Genomic DNA, 20,670 nt, shown 5'->3' with positions numbered 1-20,670 from the left:
GTGTCTGTTCAAGTCCTTGGCCCATTTGTTGATTGGGTTATTTGTTATCTTATTGTCTAATTTTCTGAGTTCTTTGTATACTCTGGATATTAGGGCTCTGTCTGAAGTGTGAGGAGTAAAGATTTGTTCCCATGATGTAGGCTCCCTATTTACCTCTCTTATTGTTTCTTTTGCTGAGAAAAAACTTTTTAGTTTGAGTAAGTCCCATTTGTTGATTCTAGTTATTAACTCTTGTGCTATGGGTGTCCTATTAAGGAATTTGGAGCCTGACCCCACAATATGTAGATCAGAGCCAACTTTTTCTTCTATCAGACGCAGAGTCTCTGATTTGATATCAAGCTCCTTGATCCATTTTGAGTTAACTTTTGTGCATGGTGAGAGGAGGGGATTCAGTTTCATTTTGTTGCATATGGATTTCCAATTTTCCCAACACCATTTGTTGAAGATGCTATCCTTCCTCCATTGCATGCTTTTAGCCCCTTTATCAAATATAAGAAAGTTGTAGTTTTGTGGATTAGTCTCTGTGTCCTCTATTCTGTACCATTGGTCCACCCGCCTGTTTTGGTACCAGTACCATGCTGTTTTTGTTACTATTGCTCTGTAAAATAGTTTGAAATCTGGTATCACTATACCACCTGATTCACACTTCCTGCTTAGAATTGCTTTTGCTATTCTGGTCTTTTATTTTTCCAAATGAATTTCATGATTGCTTTATCTATTTCTACAAGAAATGCCATTGGGATTTTGATTGGCATTGCATTAAATCTATAGAGAACTTTTGGTAATATCGCCATTTTGATGATGTTAGTTCTTCCTATCCATGAACAGGGTATATCTTTCCATCTTCTAAGATCTTCTTCTACTTCTCTTTTTAGGGTTCTGTAGTTTTCATTGTATAAATCTTTCACCTCTTTTGTTAGGTTGATTCCCAAGTATTTTATTTATTTTTTTTGAGGATATTGTGAATTGAGTGTTTTTCCTCATTTCTGTTTCAGAAGTTTTGTCGCTGATATACAGAAATGCCTTTGATTTATGCATGTTGATTTTATATCCTGCCATTTTGCTGAATTAATTTATTAGTTCTAGTAGTTTTTTTGTAGACCCTTTTGGATCTTCTAGGTATAGAATCATGTTTTCCACAAATAGTGATAATTTAAGTTCTTCTTTTCCTATTTTTATGCCTTTAATTTCTTTCGTCTAATTGCTCTGGCCAGTGTTTCGAGAACTATATTGAATAGAAGTGGTGATAGAGGGCATCCCTGTCTTGTTCCAGATTTTAGAGGGAATGCCTTCAATTTTTCTCCATTCAGGATGATGCTAGCCTGAGGCTTAGCATAGATAGCTTTTACAATATCAAGGTAAGTTCCTGTTATCCCTAGTTTTTCTAATGTTTTGAACATAAAGGGATGCTGAACATTGCCGAATGCTTTTTCTGCGTCTATCGAGATGATCATATGGTTCTTATCTTTAAGTCTATTGATGTGGTGAATAACATTTATTGATTTCCGTATATTGAACCATCCTTCCATCCCAGGGATGAATCCTACTTGATCATGGTGCACAATTTTTTTTGATGTGTCTTTGTATCCGATTCACCAGAATTTTATTGAGGATTTTTGCATCTAGGTTCATCAGAGATATTGGTCTGTAGTTTTCTTTCTTTGAGGTGTCTTTGTCTGGTTTCGGAATCAGGGTGATGTTGGCCTCATAGAATGAATTTGGAAGAACTCCCTCTTTTTCTATTTCCTGAAATAACTTGAAAAGTATTGGTATTAATTCTTCTTTAAAGGTTTTGTAAAACTACGCTGTATACCCATCTGGTCCTGGGCTTTTCTTGGTTGGTAGTCTTTTGATTGCTTCTTCAATTTCATCCATTGATATTGGTCTGTTCAAATCGTGTGTGTCCTCCTGACTCACTCTGGGCAAATCATATGACTTAAGAAATTTATCGATGTCTTCACTATCTTCTATTTTATTGGAATATAGGTTTTCAAAATAATTTCTAATTGTCTTCTTTATTTCTGTATCTTCTGTTGTGATATTGCCTTTTTCATCCCATATGTTAGTAATTTGAGTTCTCTCTCTTCTTCTCTTCGTTAGCATGGCTAAGGGTCTGTTGATCTTATTTATTTTTTCGAAGAACCAATTTTTAGTTTTGTTAATTTTTTCAATAGTTTCTTTTGTTTCAATTTTATTGATTTCTGCTCTGATTTTAATTATTTCTTGCCTTCTGCTACATTTTCTGTTGTTTTGCTCTTCCTTTTCTAGGGCTTTGAGATGAAGTGTGAGCTCATTTATTTGTTGTTTTTTCCTTTTTTTGAGGAATGACCTCCAGGCGATGAATTTCCCTCTTAAAACTGCTTTCATTGTGTCTCATAGATTCCAATATGTTGTGTCTGTATTTTCATTTATCTCTAAGAATTTTTTGATTTCCTCCTTTATGTCTTCTGTAACCCATTGATCATTCAGTAACATATTGTTCATTTTCCATGTGATGTAGGATTTTTCCTTCCTTCTTTTATCATTGATTTCCAGTTTCATTCCATTATGATCAGATAAAATGCATGGTATTATCTCCACCCCTTTATATTTACTGAGGGTTGCCCTATGGCATAATATATGGTCTATTTTTGAGAAGGATCCATGTGCTGCTGAGAAAAAAGTATATCCACTTGATGATGGTTGATATATTCTATATATGTCAGTTAAGTCTAGGTTATTGATTGTGATATTGAGTTCTATAGTTTCTTTATTCAACTTTTGTTTGGAGGATCTGTCCAATGGTGAGAGAGGTGTGTTGAAGTCACCCATAATTATTGTGTTGTGGTCTATTTGATTCTTGAACTTGAGGAGAATTTGTTTTATGAATGCCGCAGCACCATTATTTGGTGCATAGATATTGATAATTGTTATGTCTTGTTGGTGAATGGTTCCTTTTAACAGTATATAATGTCCTTCCTTATCCCTTTAGATTAACTTAGTCTTGAAGTCGATTTTATTCGATATGAGGATGGCACCCCTGCTTGCTTATGAGGACCGTGTGCGTGGTATGTTTTTTACCAACCTTTCACATTCAGCCTGTGTATGTCTTTTCCAAACAGATGTGTCTCCTGGAGGCAGCATATTGTTGGATTTGTTTTTTAAATCTATGTTACCAGCCTCTGTCGTTTTATTGGAGAGTTTAAGCCATTAACGTTTAGAGTTACTATTGATATATGGTTTGTACTTCCAGCCATGTTTGATTATTTATCTTTTTTTTTTAAATTCAGTTTGTTTCTCCATGATTAGCTTTCCCCCCGCCCTCTGTCTTTACTGAGGCACTTCCCACTGATGGTTTTGGTTATTGTTTTTCATTTCTTCCTCCTGTAGTGTTTTGGTCAAGACGCTTTGCAATGCTGGTTTTCTGGCTGCAAATTCTTTTAGCTTTTGTTTATCATGAAAGATTTTTATTTTGTTGTCGTACCTGAAGCTTAATTTTGCTGCATACAGAATTCTTGGTTGGCATCCATTGTCTTTCAGTATTTGAAATACGTTGTTCCAGGATCTTCTCGCTTTCAGCGTCTGTGATAAAAAATCTGTTGTTAACCTTATTGGTTTACCCCTGAATGTAATGTGCCTCCTTTCTCTTGTAGCTTTTAATATTTTCTCTTTGTTCTGTATATTGGATATCTTCATAACAATGTGTCTTGGCGTTGGTCTACTGTGATTTTGTGTGCTCGGTGTCCTGTATGCATCTACAATTTGTATATCCGTTTCCTTTTTTATTTCTGGAAAGTTTTCTGTAATTATTTCATTCAGCAGTTTACTCATTCCCTTGGTTTGAATCTCTATACCTTCCTCTATCCCTATGACTCTTAAATTTGTTTTTTTTTTTATGTTATCCCATATCTCTTGGATGTTTTTCTCGTGATTTTTTACCAGCCTTTCTGAGTTGGCTAGACTCTTTTCAAGATGATATATTTTGTCTTCATTCTCTGACATTCTGGCTTCTACTTGCTCCACTCTGTTAGTGATACTCTCATTTTCGTTTTTAATTTGGTTTATAGTATCTTTCATTTCTAGAATTATTGTTTGATTTTTTTATAATCTCCATCTCCTTATAAAGATGCTTACCTTCTTCTTTTATCTGTTTATGTAATTCATTTTCAATGTGTTCTTTCACTGTTTGAATTTTCTGTCTCATATCCTCTTTAAGGTTTCATTCCATCTGTCTAAGGTATTTCTTGAGTTCTTTATATGACCATTTTTCTGATGACTCTAGGTCCTCCTGAATATTTAGGCTGTCCTGCATTGTTTGTACTCCTTTTATTCCTTTGTTTTTCATGCTGCTCATGTTACTTCTTGTTCTGTTTGACTGCTGAGTTACTGTTTACTCCTATAAATTTATTTGATGCTTGGGAGGAAAGGTATTAGAAGGGAAGGGAAGAAGTCACTAAAGAGAATGAGAGTAAGCAGGTAGAATTCAAGGAAGGGGGAATAAGAAAATTGAAAAGAAATGAAAAGACAAAAGAAAAAATATAAAAGAAAAAAAGAAAAAAAATTTAAATAATTATAATAAAAAATTGAAAATTAAAATTTTAAAAAATAAATAAATAAAATTTTTAAAATTTTTTAAAAAGTTAAAAAAAATTTAAAAATTTAAAAAACGACAAAAAATGAAAAAATGGAAAAAACCCAAATTTAAAAAAATTAATAAATGCAGTCTTAGAGTTTGATTAACTTCTCTTCCAGTAGGTGTAGCTGTGCCCACTGGGCCAAGCTTCTCTTCTCAATAGGCGGAAACCGATCACTGTGCAGCAGCTCTTCTTCCCAGACTGGGCGGGTCTCCAATCCTGAGTGCCTAGGGCCTCCTCTTGTGTCTAGTCACTTCCCCACTTTTCCTCAAGCCAGGCCCCGCTCACCGGTGACGCTCACCACAATACTGGCTACACGCCAGGTCTGCTGCTCCTGGGAGCCCTGTTTTCATGAACGCCTAGGCACACTCTCCTTGTTTGCCTCCCTCAGACCCTAAGTTTGTAGAGCTTGGGGCTGAGAACCCCCAGCGAATTTGCTTGCCCTCCGGTAGCCACGCCCCTGGTAGCTGGTGCAAGAGACCTCAGTTGTCAGCACTGGTGGGAGCGGTAGCCGGGAGTTCTGCCCTGCGAGTCCCGCGCCACTCCTATTCCCTCGGTCTGGCTATGGCACTCACGGGAGAGCTGGGAGGGGCCCTTAAGGTTTCCCCGCTGTGTGGAGAGGGATGGCTAGGGGATTACACACCTGTCGCTGCTGGTTTCAATGAAGTTCACCAATCATTTTCAAATAATAAAAAATCTACATATAAATTGCAGAGTGATTGCCAGGCACAGTGGCACAGGCTTGTAATCCCAGCAGCTCAATAGGCTGAGACAGGAGGATCATGATTTCAAAGCCAGTCTCAGCAAGTGCAAGGCACAAGGCAACTCAGTGAGACCCTGTCTCCAAATAAAATACAAAATAGGGCTGGGGATGTTGCTTAGTGGTTGAGTGCCCCTGAGTTCAATCCCAAGTTAAAAAATAAAAGAAAAATTGCAAAGGGATCAATAGAGTAGAAGGAGTAGAGGAAAGAATTTGAGAGGGTTAAGTGCTGGGGACAGAATTAGAACAAATTATATTCTATGCTATTATGATAAGGTCAAAGTGTATCCTAATGATGGACATAACTACAAAGAATAAAAAATGGTCATCAAACAAAAATGTAAAAAGAGGTATTATTTAGCAGTCAGGGTTATCAATTAAAATATTTCACAATTTTAAAAAATGTCCTAGGGATGCATGGAGATAGGAAAATAGTAGAATAAACTTGAATTTTGTATGAAGCAAAGTATAAAATATTTTCATAATTGACATTCTATAGTGATATTAGTATACACAGACCAGTAATATTTATCTGGTGACAGTTAATATTTCTTCATGTTGGAAAACATTGTTTCTTAGTACCTGTCATATTTAAGGAAGTGTCTGCTTCACCTGTAAAATCTGTAGGTTTTGAGTTTTTCTTTATTAATGCAAGTCATTGAGAAAGAACATAGAATTTAACACCAAAATTTTCCAGAGTTAGCCATTCTTTGATGATGATTTGCTGAATTTTCTGTTCTAAGAAAATTTCCCAGAGATGAAAAGAGATAGATAACTGAAGAATTTTAAATTTGTGTTGATATAAACATTATTTTGTTCATGGCTTGGCAGAGTAACGTCATCATACATAAACATCTGCCCACTTATCTCGCTACAGTTTATATCCCCTGTGTTAAAAATCATTGTTTCTTGATTCCAGAAAATGTCTAGAATTGTCACCTTCTCCCAGCTGATCTATAAGCATTACTCTTTACTAATGCACAATTATTATAAAAATACATAAAATTTAAAACAAGATTTTTTGCATAAGTATCAATTTCTTTAAAAGCAAGATATATTTTGCTTATGTTAAATTTACTGAATCCCCTAGAAATAAAACAAAGTGTTTTTTTTTTTGTATTTTCACTGAAATTTTTGTAGCAAATAACAGCAGTTTACAATTATCTAGAGAAAAATATTTCATCTTTGATGAAAAATATACAATTATCTAAAGCAATTTTTACTGTTTCTGTCACTCAAATCTTTATCAATGATGTTCAGAATTGAAAATAATATATAAAATTATTTTCCAATTACACTTTCTAATGTAGTTATTGAATAATCACAGAATTCACATTTGCATATTTATTAAGGTACATTACTTTAAACTTCAGAAATTTGTATGATTTTGAAGAAAAAGAAATGATAATTAGACTACAATAGCGGAGATGTTTTCTAACCTGATCCACAAATGTCTCAATTCAGGCATTGGAAGCAGGATGACAGATGCTTGAGAAATATGACCAGATATCCTGAAGAAGACTCAAAGTCATCACTCAGGTATATTTCAGGGTCTAAATGAATGTGCTGGTGAATGTTTCTGAGCTAAAGAATATTCCAGTGTCTTCCAAAAAGTATCAATTCAAATTGAAGACTTACACTTTTATGTAAATTTGCTCATAGCAGACATTTCTTTCTCTTCTTTGGTGACAAATTTACCAACTAGAATATGGCAGGTTGAATTTGATTAGTCCTATTACCAATGCCTAAATTGTAGGTTTGAAATATTTGATTTTCCTTTTAATCACAAGTTTTGTTGCATATACAAAGTGTGTGTGTGTGTGTGTGTGTGTGTGTGTAACCTCTTCCTTTTTTTATCTGCTGAGAGACAAGCAAAGAGATACACTAGATGAGTAAAGGCCCACCTTAGCTGGGCCTGATTGTGACAATTTTTTCAGAAATTCAGGAGTCAAAGGTGGGAGGATGCCAAGTTCAAGACCAGTCTTGGCAAATTAGTGAAGTCCTAAGACATGATAGTGAGAAACTGTCCAAAATTTGACTACATACATGATCAAAACACTAGAAAACTATGTATAGTAGAAATATATCTTAACACTATAAAAGCTGTCAAAGGTAAACACAAGGGAGACATTATTTTTTCTTTTCTTTGTATTATTTATTTATTTATTTATTTATTTTTGGCGTAAGGAGACTGAAAACAGAAAACAGGGCGAACAAAGGATTACAAACAGGAATGTGGACTCCTAGCAAAACAAAAAGAAAGAAAAACAAAAGAACAAAATAGGAGTGGTGGTCGGAAGGACAGAAGAGGGTAACCAGAGCTAGGAAAAGGCATAGTTTTTTTTTTTTTTCTTCTTCCCATTTCTTTAAAAAAAAAAAAAAACCCACAAGGAAACACACACGCACACACACAACCATTTGTTCCTGAGCAGAAACATAAATAGGACAGAATCGGACACTTTGTTCTTCTTTCTTCCAAAGGCAAAAAAAAAAAAAAAAAAGTACAAGACCAGGCAGGCTGCTGGCTGCGCCCCACAGCCCCTTCCACAGGGCACAGTGGCGTGTACAGAGGGACAGCCCGGGCTCCGGGGTTGGTGCGACACAGGGCGGCAGGCAGGGGCAGCTCGCGGAAGGGGGGTGTCATGCGCCCAGGGAGCAGGGGTCCAGCTTATGGAAGTCCAGGGCGCCCTCTCTGAGTTCTGAGTACCCCGGGGACACACCTGGGGACCCCGCCGTCTCCAAGTCCTGGGCACCCATGCCCCGCCCCTCGTGAGCCCGCTCCTCAAGGAGGGAGGCTGCGCCGTGCTCGGGCTCAGTGTGGGCACCGGGTGCTGGGGCAGCAGCTGGCAGCCGCTGTGGACGTGGCTGATAACTTTCTGCTGGGGCTGCCCCACTTTCTCGCTCTGCAGGCTCCCGATCTGGCTCTCAGCGTCTTCAGTGTCTCCTCCACGTGCGACGTGCGCTCCAGCTTGCGCTTGTGTCACTTGGAAGCCGCCATGCATTTGGCCAGCCTCTGGTGATCTGGCTCCTGCGCGTCCACCTCGATGGGCCACAGCGTTGGGCTCTCGCACAAGCTTGGCACGTGGCCACCTTCTGTGGCGGGTCCTTGAGCGCGGCCAGGCGCAGCGGCCCCAGTGCTGCGGGGGCAGCTGCAGTGGGAAGGGAATGGGGCCGGCGGTGAAGGGCACAGAGGCAGCACCCAGCACCCCTGCGAGCCACCCGCTAGCTGCTCAGGTTGGTTTAGAGCGGTGCCTCCTTGTGGCCATCGCCCCGAGGTGGGGTGAACGGGGGCCAGGCGCTGGATGCCGTGCCCGAGGGTCTTCCTTGAGGGCCGCAGCAGAGGCCGCCCCACCGGCGCCAAGCTGGTCTGCTGGTGCGAATCTTCAGGGCCTTCAGAAAGCCCTCGGTGAACTCCTGCTGCTCCCGGCTGTCACCTGGGGGTAGAGGAACTGCGTGCTTGTCCTGTGGTGGAGAGGCGAGCTTGAGCAGCTCCAGGCCGGGTGACGAGGGCAGAGGCCGGGGCCACCGCACTGGGGGCGCCCAGGGAGGCGGAGGTGGCGCAGCCGCTGGCTCAGGCTCAGTGTCAGCGCCTCCTTCTGGGGCGCCCCAGGGAACAAGCAGCCCTGGGACGCTAAGTTGCCGCCATTGCCACTGGTGCTACCGCCCAGGCTCAGGGCCTCATGGCCTTAGAGGGGTGTTTCCATCCTCTGGCTCCCCCCACCTCAAAGCACCGGTAGGAGGTGGGGGAGTGGCTGGACCCCTGGGCCTGGCCCTCCTGCAGCGGCTCCTCAGAAACCTTGTTCTTAAGGGAGAAAAATCGAAAGCATTCCCTCTAAAATTAAAAAAAAAAAAAAAGATGCCCTTTTTTTGCCACTTCTATTCAACAACATCCTTGAAACTCTATTCAAAACAATTAGAAGAAAGAATTAAAGACAAATGAGTAGGAAAAGAGGAACTCAAACTATCACTATTTGCTAATGACATGCATCTATATTTAGAAAATCCAAAAAAAATCACCTGGAAACTTTCTTGACTAATAAATAAATTCAGCAAAATAAACACCCACAAACCAGATGCATTTCTATACTTTAACAATGAATCCACTTTTTAAAAAATCAGGAAAACCACCGCATTAACAATGGCCTCAAAAAAAAAAGAATAAAACAAAATACTTGGGAATCAATCTAAAAAAGAGTTAAAATACCTCTACAATGAGAACTACAGAACACTAAAGATGCAGATTGAAGATCTTAGAAGATGTAAAGATGTTCCAGGCACTTGGATAGGCAGAATGATCATAGTCAAAACAGCCATATTAACAAAGTAGTTATACAGATTCAATGCAATTCCTTTTAAACTTCCAATGACATTCTTCATAAAACTAGAAAAAGCAATCATTAACTTAATTTGAAAAAAATAGGAGAGCCACAATAGCCAAAGCAATTCTCAATAAAATGAGTGAATCAGTAGGCATCACAATACTAGACCTAAAACTATACTACAGAGAAATAGTTCAAAAAAATTTTAAAAAGGTACCAAGAGACATGTAGACCAATCTCCTACTAGAAAAAGATGCCAAAAACATAAATTGTAGAAAAGATAGCCTCTTCAACAATTGGTGCTGGGAAAACTGGAAATCCACATGTAGAAAGATGAAATTAAACCTCCATCTCTCACTGTGCTCAAAAATAAAGTAGATCAAAGACTTAGACATGAGAATGGAAACCCTGTGACTAAAAGAAAAAAAGAAGGTCCACATCCTCATCATGTTAGCTTAGGACCTGACTTCTTGAACAAGACTCCTAGAGCACAAACAGTATAATTAGGAATCGATAAATGGCATGGATTCAAAGAAAGACGCTTATTCTTCACACAGGAAACAATCTATAACATGAAGAGAGAGCCTACAGAATGAGAAAATAAGTCTTTACCACCACACATCAAATAGAGTAGTAATCTCCAAGATATATAAAGAACTCAACAAACAATGCCAAAAAAAGATACATAACCCATCAATAAATGGACTAAGAAACTGAACAGACACTTCACAGAAGAAGAAATATAATTGATCAACAAACACCTAAAACAGACCATCATCTTTAGCAATTATAGAAATGAAAATCAAAGCTATTTCCATATTTAATTTCACTGCAGTCACAGAGGCAATTATCAAGAATACAAGCAATAATTCTTTTATGAGGATGGGGGAGAAAAGGTACACATTGATGGCGGCCACGTCAATGTAGAGTAGGTCAATTCACAATAGCTAAACTATGGAAACAACCTAGGTACCCTTCAACAGATGAATGGATAAATAAAATGTGATATATATGTGTGTGTGTGTGTGTGTGTGTGTGTGTGTGTGTGTGTGTGTGTGTGTAATATTACTCAACCCTAAAAAGAATAAAATTATGCCACTTGCCGGCAAGTGGATGGAACTTGAGAATACCATGCTAAGCTACATAAACCAATAGCAAACTTCCAAAGGCTGAATATTTTATCTCATGTGCAGATGCTAATTCACAATGGAAGGCACTAGGGAAGAATAAATGCACTTTGGATTAGAGAGAGGGAAGTGAAGGGAGGGAAAGAGGTATGAGGTTTTGAAGGATAATGAAATGAATCAGATATTATTACCCTGCATGCTTATACAATTACATGACTGGTGCAATTCTACATCATGTACAACAAGAAAAATGTGAAGTTATACTTCATTTATATATGCTGTGTCAATTATACTGTTATGTATAGCTAATTGTAACAAACGCAAAAAAGATAGAATCAAACAAATTACAAACTATAAGAATTAAAACACTGTTGTACTGAAATAGAAGGCAATATACAGACCAATGCACAGAAAAGAGAACAAGGATAAGCCCAGACACTCACTTCACACTCATCTTTGAGAAGAGGGCCAATTATACAGAATGGATAAAGGATAGTCACTTTAACATATGGTGCTGAGGACACTTAATATTTACATGTGGAAGAAATAAAATACTGGGGTCCCATTTACCAATCTCTTCCCATCCTACTAAGGTGACAGATATGATTTTTCTCTGATCTGATCACTACACAGTGTTACATGTATTAAAGTATCATGCTACACCACACAAGCAGATGAAGTTACTATTTTTCAATCTAAAATTTAAAAAAATAGAATAGCATAAGTTTGTGAGCAATAAAAACAAAACACAGAAGAAACACTTTACAACATCGCTTTAGAAAATGGTCCTTTGGCTATGACAGTAAAAGGACAGGGGACAGAACCATAAACAGACAAGTATAATCTCATTAAGCCAAAAGCTTCTGCACAGCACAGTAAAGCATAAACAAGAAAAAAGACTCAACTGTTGGAATGAGAGAAATTACTTACACATCACCTGAGAAAAGTGTAAAGTCTAAAACACACAAGGAAATCGCTATGACTCTATTAAAATAAAAACCTTGAAAAAAACCAGTAAGCAAGCTGGGCACAGTGGGACATACTTTAATACCAGTGGTTTCAGAAGCTGAGGTGGGAGGATCACAAGTTAAAAACTAGCCTCATCAAATTAGCCAGGCCAAAAGAAACTGAGTCAAACCCTGTCTCTAAATTTAAAATAAATAAATAAATAAATAAATAAAACTCTGGGGATGTGGCTCAGTGGTTAAGTGCTGTGAATTTAATCTCTAGTGGCAAAAAAAGAGTAAACAGAGAGTAGCATGTTGTTTTCAAAGAAATGTGGCTAGGGTAAAATGGGGTGCTGATCTTTAATGGATATAAAATTTCAATTGCATAAGATAAACAACTTCTAGATATTTGCAGGATAATTCTGTACTTACACTTTACAATAGTATGATGTTCACTTATGTTTTCAGAGTACATATATCCTACTTAGTATTCTTACTATTGTGCAAGGGAGGAAGGAAGGAAGGAAGGAAGGAAGGAAGGAAGGGATGAAGGGAGAGAAGGATGTTGGAGAGAGGAGGAGGCAGAAGGCAGGGCAAGGTGGACTAGCCCCATGATGCTCTTCCTACACAGTCAGGATTTCTGCTCAAAGTGGACCTGTCCTTGAATAAATATTCTGCTGTTGCTATCATAATTTTTATTGATTTTATCTTATTACTTATTTTTCATAAGTAAATTTCAAGAAGGCAAAGGACTACTGGTATGAACACAGCACATAAATGTAACCTGCAGGTGTACTGCATTTGACCACCTCATGCACATTGAGTTTTCATTCCCATAATCACAGAAGTCCAGTGGGCCAAGGAAATATGGGAACTATGAGAGAGTTCGGTAAAACATGACCATGTTCTAACCACAAATAAGTAAAAAAAGGGAGGGTGATGAAACCCAGGGAGGCCACACATTAATGTCCAACCAGAATTAGATTAAAATACAGAAAGAAGACAGCTTCGTCACTCAAGATACTTCTCTGTGTTAGCCCACCTCTCCAGCTGAGGATGTGAAGGGAAACGGAAAGCAGGGTGATCCACAGTCACTTTTCTTCCAGTTCTTTCAAACTCATTTACAAATCAGTTGGAGAAACTGTCCACAAGTTATCAAAGTGTAGTAAAAACTATTGCACTGGTTCTGTGTAACACATTCACTGCTTTGGCATTAATGAACACAACATGGATGTGCAAGCTGTACAATATGACTTACTTGTAAGTTTGCATTTAGAATTGATATGGCATACTTAACGATAAATGTTAGGAATAATTTAAAATGCTGTAATCAGAAGGACAATTAAAAGACAGACAAAGTGTACTATGACATGTGAAGAGATCACAGAAGAAAGAAATAGGTTTCTGTGGCATGATGTCAATGGCACAGGTCACCTGCTTTTAGACAGGGACTCTTAAGTTTTCATTTTGCATTGGGCCTGACAAATTACACAAGTTGCCCTAAAAATACCAGCAAAAAGGTGCATATTTCACTGGAGAAAGTGCTGATTCTAGGATCTGGTAAGATAAATTTTAAAATGAACCTGAACATAGAAGGAGGAAGAGAAGAAAGAGTAGAAGGAGAGTCTCCCAAGGTGTCCCACATATGGATGCCTGACAAATGACATAAGAACTAAAGTAAAAGATCCTGAAAGAGTGAAAGCTGAAAAAATATGAGCAAAAAAATAAAAACCTTTATCAGTAAAATATAAGTGAAAGCAACAAAAGAATATGTATTTAGTGATAAAAATAATTGGCTTCATTGACAAAAAGTGATGGGAACAGACAAATCTTTCATATAGAAGAGTTCAAAACAATACAGGATTATAGCATCCCCTCCTTCATGTGGAGCTTAGTATTCTTGCCTTTTTAGGAGTGGGCAGATTCAGTGACTTAAATGCAATAAATAGTGAAGGAATAAGGGGAAAGTATTACATTCCCAAAGGATGAACCTGGCACAAACTACCTTGACGATGGATGGACTGTAGTGCTTAAAATATTTCAGTTACCATCAGATAACCTCATTATGCTGTGACAACAAGGCATTTCAAATCCATACTATTCCTTCCAAAATTATTTAATCAGTTCTTCTTACAGGTAACTGACAATGACCATTTTCACAAGCAGGGAGCAAACCATAAGACTACTCTCTCCCTCAGTGTTGAGTGCCTACCTTTCAGTAATCAAACAGAATAATTAGTTTTAATTTGTTTATAAATAACAAATATTTATTGCACATGTTAATGGAATCAAGCATAATATTTCCAAATGCATGGTACATAGTGATCATATCTAATTATCTATCTTCTGCTTTCATCCCTTATCCTGCCCCAGCACCCTTCCTACTCTCAAGAAATTACATTGGGCTTCCATATTACTTTTAAAAAATCAACTCTAGGATGTAGGTGGCAAACACAATAATAGAAAAATTATTTCTGCAGCCACAAACAAGCATTTGCAGAAATGAACTCTCCCCACATCTCAGAGACCATAAATGTTAACACCTGGCTGAGTCTCCCTTTATCTCATTGTACACAATCCAAAAAACAATCTCCAGCTACTGCCTTCACTATGCTGACCTTAATTTTTCCATAAATCACCCAGTTGGCTTCAGTTCTCACCACATGAGGACAGGGGTTCCACTGAGATCATCAGAAACCACTAGGGCACCAAATCTCAAGGTCCCTCCTTTGTCACCCTGTAGTTCACATTTTAGTGGTTTTTAGAACAAGAGGTTCTGCCTTACTTTTTACAATCATCTCTTCCAGAAATCCACGTCATTACATTTCCCTGGTTTTCTATCTCCTTAACTAGATGCCCTCACTCTCTGTCTCCTTCATAGACCTCTTTTCCGTTGGTAAATATAGGTGTGTCCCCAGCTCAGAGAAACGCTCTTTGTACTTCTGTATCTTCACCCACACCCAGGATTATGCTAAGTCTCATGGCAGTATTTTCCACATTCCCCTGCCTCCCAAATATCCATTTTCTTCCCAGTCCTCTCCTCTCACCTTCAGACATGTTCATGTGGATACCTAAGAGAAATCACAAACATCAACGCAAAAGCCTTCCTCAAGACTAGCCTCATGTGGTCTTTCTGCCCCATACAGGATTGGGTATCAGCAACTACCCTAGAGTGCTTAAGTTCAGCAATTGTCCTTGGTCCTTTCACCATTACTCTCACCCCAATCCATCCCCAAAACCTGCTTATTCTAAAGACAATATTATAAACATATGTGTGTGTGTGTGTGTGTGTGTGTGTGTGTGTGTGAGAGAGAGAGAGAGAGAGAGACAGAGAGAGAAAGACAGAGAGAGAGAGACAGAGAGATACATATATTTATAATTATAAATATATAAGTATACAATTATATGTATATTAAATATCTATAAAATATATAATTATAAATAAATAAATAAATCAGGTTAAACCACTTTATTCCTGTTACCAAGTTATGCCATCATGCTATATAATGCATATTCTATTGAAAATCATATCCATGCAGACAAGTTCTGCTAAACGGCCACAAATCCTCTTCATATCAAGAGACTTAAAAGCTGCTTTTGCCAAAAAGCACTGATTGTTCACTGATGCCTACAGATGCCCGATGGACAACCACAAGTGAGATAACCCTTGGCATCTCTGAAATATACTTATTTTATTTATTGGCTTATAATAATCACAGCATAGAAAAGAGAAAGAAATATCTGTAATATTAATAAGGACTCCTGAAACATCCCAGGCACAACAGGAGTAGGAAAAAGTCATGATGAATTGAAACTCTTACCCCACTTCTGAATAAAATTTTGAAAAAAAATGTATATAAATATATATGTTCACACACACACACACACACACACACTGGATGGTGAGTGTAACTCCCTTTCATAGCTGGATGATTAATTTCATACATACAATTAATGAAGATTTGTATGAAAAAATTTAAAAGCTGCTTGTAAAACAAGTACTGAAGGGCTTTCTAAAATTATTAGTAACCAAGTCAGCCAATGAGTAGGCAGATACTCTGGTGGACGCTAGAAGAAAGTCAAAAGTATAGTTCTGGCGCCATCTAGTGTCTAATACGGAATTAGCACGTCTAACAATGGAAGTACCCACGAACAAGTAGAGATGAGACAGGAATTCTTGAAACCTAAATAAGGGGTGGGGAAATTCAACTGGAGAAGCAAGAAATGGAAAGCTTCCTAAGGAGACCTTTATCTCACAGGTAGAAAAGGATTGGGGCAGGTAAATGACATGGCGACGGGTATCTTAGAAATAATTGAGAAGGTAAAATGGATGATAACCTTAGATCAGATGCATAGAAGGGGTCAGTACTCCAGGTCTCTTTAGTGCTTGAATTCTTGGGTCAGACCAGGGGAATGGTAGTCCCCACAAGAATGGGAATAGAGGTTCCTTGCTGTTTTGTTGATGCCTATGTCCTCTTTGCCTAGAACAAAGCCTGGTGTTAATAGTTTTATTTTAAAATGCAAGGGGTTCTGTTTCCATATATAAAACCAAATAAGGGCTGTGGTTATGCCTAGAGGTAGAGTGTTCACCTATTATGCATGAGGCACTGGGTTCAAGCCTCACCACCACATAAAAATAAAATGAATGTATTGTGTTCATCTACAACAAAAAATAAATGTTTAAAAGAAAAAAACCTAAATGATAACAGTGTCAAAAACAGATCCCCTGCCCCCTCCATGCCAAACTGCCTTTTAGAGAATCACGAAGCTGGGCTTGGCCTTCCTCCAGCCTCAGAAGCAGGCGCCACTTTGTGTCCTGCTTTACAGATGCAGGGAGTTTCCCAAAGTCGCTTCTGGAGAGAGTCAAGGCCTCCTCCCCCATCAATCTTTTTTTCATTGCCCAGGTGCTAGGAAACCCCTACCTGTGAGCCAGTGGAGTGGACTGTGCAGTCCAGACCAGGCTCCAGCAAGTGGTGGCTGCCTCACAGGCTTACCCTGTCGGGACCTACAGGTCTCAGTATGTACACAGCAGGCACCAAGAGAAGTCTCTGTGAACACTCTGGAAAAATTGTTGTTCTCCCAAAACAAAGTGTCTCAGGCAATATCACCAGGAATCTTCCAGAAACCCCATGGAATCCAACCAACCTGAAAATATGGAAAGTGCACAGCATCCCATGAGAGGGAGGAGCCAAGAAAGGCTGTGCTGTGGCATCTGCAGCCTCCCTCCACTGCCTCAGCGTGTAGGTGGAAAACTGGGGGCCCCAGTGGAGCAGACCCTGAGGTCACAGTGCTATCTCAGAGCCCAGAGACCCTTCTTCCTCATGGGGTCAACAGTGACTCCTGACAGAATTACCGGATGCCTCTCCTGACTCCCTCTGCCTCCTGTGGGCGCACCCACCATGCCCTCTGCTCCCGCACCTGAGTGGGATGCTGCCTCCCACGTGCTTCCCCCGTCTTCTCCCCGCCCACTGTTCTTATGGGTTGGGCTCCACTCACTCAGCCTGACTCTGCCTCATCAGCTTTGCCAAACAATTAAGCCCCACTAGGTCCTCTCCACTTTTTTTCATAGGCTCCACCCAGCATCTAGCCTCTTACCTGCACTGTTCTGCAGAGCCACGCCCACTCCACCTATTTGATCCTCTGCATTCTGTCCACGTGGCTCATCCTCCGCTGGCTTGGCTCAATTCCATCAACATCCACTAGCATGCCAAATGGCTCTGATTTTCTTCCTTAGCTAGGTTTTTCCATCAAGTTCACTCCTACACCAGCCACCCTGTGTCACCTGGCCTTTCCACTGCTCCTCGAAAACTTCATCTGAAATGAATGAAAGGAATCTTGCAGAGATGCCCATGATTGTGACACCACTGAGTCTAAGGGACAATTACATTTGGGCTCTGGTCACGTTTGGACCCCACATCTCCAATGGTTGACCTTGAACCACTTTGCTAACCGGAGTCAGACTATCTCCATTTACAAAATTTAGCTGATGATAATGCTTTATTATTTATATTATATAAATGTGAGCACGTTTTCAGCACTGTCTGTGTGTTATGGATGCAGAAGAGACACTGGCAGCAACTAGCAAGGTCCCTGCCCTATATGTGGAAGAGCCCAGCCAGAATTAAAAAAGCATGTTTGCAAAGGACATGGCATTCCGCCTTTCTTTAGCTCTGTGGCCTTCAGCACCTTCTCTTACCCTTTCAGCCCAGGATGGGCACAGGTACTTGGCGAACAAGAGTCATCTGTGATCTCTTCTCCAGCCAGCCCGGGGCATCTCAGAATGAGGTGTCTGATCATGGCCATCTTTCTCAAGGTTGAGTCTCAGAAGGAAAAGCCTCTTTACAATGACTTACCTATAACTATGGTTTATTCTGACAGCCTGACTCAGTGCTGCAGAGACAGGGCAGCAGTTGGGGACTTGGGTTTCAAGCTGCAGAAACTGAACTGGGTGCTTTCAAAAATGCACTAGATGACACAGGGGAGGTCAAGGGAACCTGATGGCAAAGTTCAATAAAACCAGGAGCTGGGTTTTGCCAGGTGATCTCAGTACCCCAAACCCCTTTATAGTCCTTCCTGGAGCCTGCTGCTATATGAGTACACTGTAAGCCTTTCTGCTGTCACTTTGTCACTGCTCAGATTCTAAATCTTCAGAGAACGGGTCTGGTTGGCTGGGTATAGGTACTGGCTGGGAATATGAATTCTTGACATTCAACTAGATATTGAAGGATGAGTAGAAATTTGCTAAAGAGCAAAGGAAAGGACATTTTAGGTAAGAACACCATTTGTGACCTCATAAAGAAATTTGTGTCCTCTCAGAATCACAAAACCACACTATGCCAGATGCTTTTCTCATCCTATCATTCCCCAAACCTTTAAAAAATAGTGCCGTATGTTGGGAAACCGATTGCATTGTTTTATGAAAATGCTACAGACTCTTTATAAAGCATTCAGAGCATACAGAAGGATACTGCAAAATTGAGCAAGGAGTGGGAATCTTGCCAAAACCCAGTGCCCCAAACACCAGAATTAACATTAGGCAGTATCATTTTCTAGGCCTTTCTAGTCACATAGATTAGAGGGTGAATAAAAAAGGGGGGATGGGTAGAAAGAAAGAAAAAACTTTTATTAAAATAAGATTAGGTGTGGGCTGGGTTTGTGGCTCAATGGGAAAATGCTTGCCTACCACATAGAAATAAAGAGATAGTCCAGCCCTGGGGTCTCAGGGCCAGGGTCTATACCCATACAGCCTCACTTAGCTGGCCCTCACTCTGGATACCAGTGGGAAGAACCTGACAGAGCAGAACAACTACAGCAACATTCCTCACGAGGGGAAGCACACGCTGCTGTATGAGCCGTCCCCACCCATCAACCCAGCCCAGAGTGGCAGCCCCAGTCAGTGGATTCCGCCTGCTTCCCTGGCTCTTCTACATCATCATCGTCAGACAATGAACGACAAGGGTAATGCAAAGGTAGAAGGTTCCCCCACAGCCTTTTCAGGGAGCCAGCTAGTGGAAGGCTAAGGGAGCCAGATAGGCACAGTCCAGCCAATCCCCTGCCTCCTGTCCATGCCCACCAGGAACCACATGGACATCACCACACGTCCCCTGCCCCACTCACACACAGCTGAGGTGCTAAAAGTGGCCGAGCACAGGCACAAGAAGGAGCTTACATCTTGTTTTATTTCTTTATTTTTTATACTAAAAAATAAAGAAATAAAACATCTTCCACATCCTGAAGAAGGGTGAGATCAAAATCGCTGTTTCTATTGAAGATGAAGCCAACAAAGACCTGCTTCTGGCCGCCCTGCTCTATAGGCCAGTCCGTCAGTATGTTCAGAGTCCTGTTTAGTTTGGCAGAAAGCAGAAAGAAAACAGAGACTTGCTTTTAGGAAGAAAAAAAAAAAGACTTCCACCAGAGTTCTCACCAGTGGTCATGAAGGAATGGGCAGCTTACAAGGGGACATCTCCTCCAACCCGGCTCAGGGCAGGGGCAGAGGTGGGCAGGAGTCTTGGCTTTGGGCCCCTATGGGGAAGGGGTCGCAACAGGCCCTTCCGTGCCTTCTGGACCCTGTGGAGACTTCTCAGGCAGTGACAGCAGCAGGACTAGGAAGTCCCAGGGCAGAGTCCAACCTATTCCTTCTCAGGGAGAGAAACTAGAAATCGCTGGCACTCTGGTGGCCACTGGGCGGGAGGCAGGCGGCCGTGGAGGCCGAGGGCCTTTCCCACTGCAAGTGGTCTCTGTGGGAGGAGCAGCGAGGGGGCGTCCCAGAGGAGTGCTTTCCCCCCGGGGATGCGGAGGTGGGGTAGAGGTGGAAGGCACTATGCCAGGTCACAAAAGCCAGGGAGCAATTCAGGGCAGACCTCCTGATGCTGCTTCACGGAAGAAGTGTCCAAAGAGCTGAAGTCACAATCCGGGGAACCCAAGTCCTCTGCCGCCTTCACACCACGGGGCCCTGGCTGAAGACAGTGCTGGCCGAGGAGAAGCCAGTGCCCCATGAATGGGAGCGCAGTGGACAGCAGGGCCCCGTCATTCTGAGAGGCCTTGAGCAACGACTAAAATGTGCACGACAGAGCCTCATTAAATGCACGAAGTACAGACAGCGCCTGCGCAGGGAGGCTGCGAGGAGTCCGCTGTCCCAAATAAAGAAGAGTCACTTATTCTGCATAGAGCGTGAAGATTTAGGAATATCTGCAGACAAAGAGAGCCTGCAGTTATGTACATCTTGTGTTTTCCGTAAAAGAAAAACGAGGACTTTGGAAATTCAGATCCCTCTTTGAGTTCAGAGATTTAAACAACACATTTTGAGTCTTAACCAGTTTTAATCAAAATGCTACAATAAAACAAAAAAGAGGGCTGGGGATGTGGCTCAGCGGTAGCGCGCTCGCCTGGCATGCGTGCGGCCGG

General features: G+C 40.5%; 2 pseudogenes; one reads left to right on the top strand and one right to left on the bottom strand.

The window, feature by feature from the left end:
* LOC113201441 (transcription factor JunD-like) overlaps positions 1–14,829 on the bottom strand; it is an 87,573-nt pseudogene extending 72,744 nt beyond the window's left edge.
* Positions 14,830–16,054: 1,225 nt separating this feature from the next.
* On the top strand, positions 16,055–20,440 carry LOC113201440 (constitutive coactivator of PPAR-gamma-like protein 1; annotated as a pseudogene).
* Positions 20,441–20,670: the final 230 nt, after the last annotated feature.

Source organism: Urocitellus parryii, chromosome 4, assembly GCF_045843805.1.
Source record: "Urocitellus parryii isolate mUroPar1 chromosome 4, mUroPar1.hap1, whole genome shotgun sequence".
Lineage (NCBI taxonomy): Eukaryota > Metazoa > Chordata > Mammalia > Rodentia > Sciuridae > Urocitellus > Urocitellus parryii.
Note: the sequence above shows the minus strand (reverse complement) of the source record. Positions and strands in the feature narration are given on the sequence as shown.